The sequence below is a fragment of the Pteropus vampyrus genome, unplaced genomic scaffold (genome assembly GCF_000151845.1).
Source record: "Pteropus vampyrus isolate Shadow unplaced genomic scaffold, Pvam_2.0 Scaffold9, whole genome shotgun sequence".
In the NCBI taxonomy this organism is placed as follows: domain Eukaryota; kingdom Metazoa; phylum Chordata; class Mammalia; order Chiroptera; family Pteropodidae; genus Pteropus; species Pteropus vampyrus.
In genome coordinates this window covers 1,145,651-1,147,863 of record NW_011888790.1, presented here as the reverse complement: position 1 = coordinate 1,147,863, position 2,213 = coordinate 1,145,651, and the positions used below count along the sequence as shown (strand labels likewise).

General features: G+C 39.1%; 1 protein-coding gene across 1 annotated transcript in view; it reads left to right on the top strand.

Moving 5' to 3' along the window:
- GNS (glucosamine (N-acetyl)-6-sulfatase) overlaps positions 1 to 2,213 on the top strand; it is a 29,740-nt gene that overhangs the window by 25,038 nt on the left and 2,489 nt on the right. The gene's annotated exons all lie outside the window — the stretch shown is intronic.

The following is a 2,213-nucleotide window of genomic DNA, read 5'->3' as shown; positions in this document are numbered from 1 at the left end:
AGTAAATGGCAGAACCAGGACTGAAAATGAACTGTGTCTATTCTTAAAATTCATGGTTTTTTTACAATGTGCTGACAGATATAGTTTGAGAAGTATGAAATGTCTTGGCTTTCATCTAGCACAAGAATGTCAGAGATGGTGGGTGATTCGTCATGTGTTGGCAGCAGTTGTCTCAGTGCCATTTGTTCTTTGTGAGTGGCATAGGGTTGTGAGTTTGGCATAATGAACTGAGCTGTCAGCAGCCTAATGGCAAAAACAAGGACATGTTTGACCAGTGGATTTAGCTTCGTGTTGGCTCTTTGGGAGAACAAGGGCAGGTGGTATGTGTAGTTGCCAAAGACTGGCTGTCGAGGTTTTCTCCTCTGGCTAGAAATTATTCTAACTTTCAATTTGGTGATAGACATTCTTCAAACGTGTTTTAAGAAAGGAAAAGATTAGTAGGATAATTAAAATGACACAGCATGATCCAAGAGAAATAGAACTGAATTGGGAGTCAGGAAGACCACATGTTGGCTTTAATACTTTGGATAAAATAAGCATTGGTTTCCCTGTGCGAAACTGGGAGACTGTTAAGTGCACATTCTGAAGTGTAACTAGAAGACACCATGGCTTCTTCCTGTTAGAGAAGCTGGGACTGAGGAGCAAATCCGGATGAAGCAGCCCAAGATGTGGGGAGTTCTTTGCTTTCTCATGCAGTTCCAGTGCTTTCCAGTAAATGGATTTGGGTGCTCTCTGATGTGCTTTGAATTCTTTAACATCAAGGCTTAAATGAATTCTTTAACATCAGGGCTTTTAAATGTCTGTTTGGAAACCCAATGTATCTTCCTAAGAGCCCTCTTATTCTTTTCAGTAATTCTGCAGCACTGTCATTTTTCCAGAGCTAAAAAATAAGCAGATTCAAGGCATGATATCCCTTGATTTCATGCTCCAGAGTTTTTTAGGGGCTTTTATTTCATCAGAATGTCTATGTTTTAAATCCCAGGGACATTCCTAAATAAACTATGAGGCTATGATTTATGAAATAATCTACTTTTGGTCTTGTCAAAGCTTTTTCAGTTCCAATCCATAAGTAGATCTTTGAGTTCATACTTCATGGTAAAACCAGTACAGACAGTCCCCAACTTACAATGTTCTGACTTAGAATTTTCAGACTTTATGATGGGGCAAGAGTGACACACATTCAGTAGAAGCCAGCTAGGCTAAGCCATGATGCCTGGTAAGTTAGGCATATTAAGTGCATTTTCAGTTTTTGATATTTTCAACTTATGATGGGTTTTTCAGGATATAACCCCATCATAAGTCAAGGAGCATCTGTACCATTTTAGAAACTTAAAACACTAAGATTTCTAAAAGTCATTATGGTAATAGACCTATAGTATCTATTCTAATTCTTGGTTGTGTAAAAACCAGAGATAGATATAATTGTTAATACTTTATACTTGGTATTCACTAGAAGTCTCTCATCTTGTGACATTTTGAGACTCTCTACTTATTAGTCCAACAAAATCCTAGAAGGGAAGAGAATTTGTCCATTATTTTTAGGGGTGATGTGATTATTGTGGCTATCATAGATGAAAGAGTCCTGGGATGGTGTTTATGGTACTTGTGCCAAATCTTAGTGTCTCTCCATGTGTACTGGAACTTACAGAGCTTTTCCCTTTCCCCCATAGAGCAAACCACTATTATGGAGAGCCTCCCATCAGGCAGCTGATGGCCCTTAATTCCTAGTAAGACAGGCAATCAACATTTTATATCTCTGGGTTTTATTATTTTGCTGTTTACCCTTGTCTTTATATAACTGCCATGGACATATTAGTAATACCTGGGGACTTGGCTTCACTTTGTTAATATTCTGATCATCACTGAAGATCTGTTAGTCACACATTAGGGTCTTGTTGCCTTAATCTGATTCTGTACGTCATGTTTCTCCTTGTCTCTTCTCTCTTGACATGATCTCTTCCATATTCATACTCATTCTTGTTGCATTATTCCAAGCTGCTTGGTCTGCCCAGGGGACTCGGAACTAGGCAAGATATCTCTAACCTAGGTCTCTAGAGACGTTGTTGTGGGGTTTTCTTTTCCTCCTCGTAACATATGGATTGCTTTTCCCATGAGCTGCCTGACACTGAGTTGTCATTTCTGACAGCTGCAGAATTACACTAATTCAGGCCAGGATCTGTATATCACTGCCTTCTTAGCTATCAGGAAGCCTG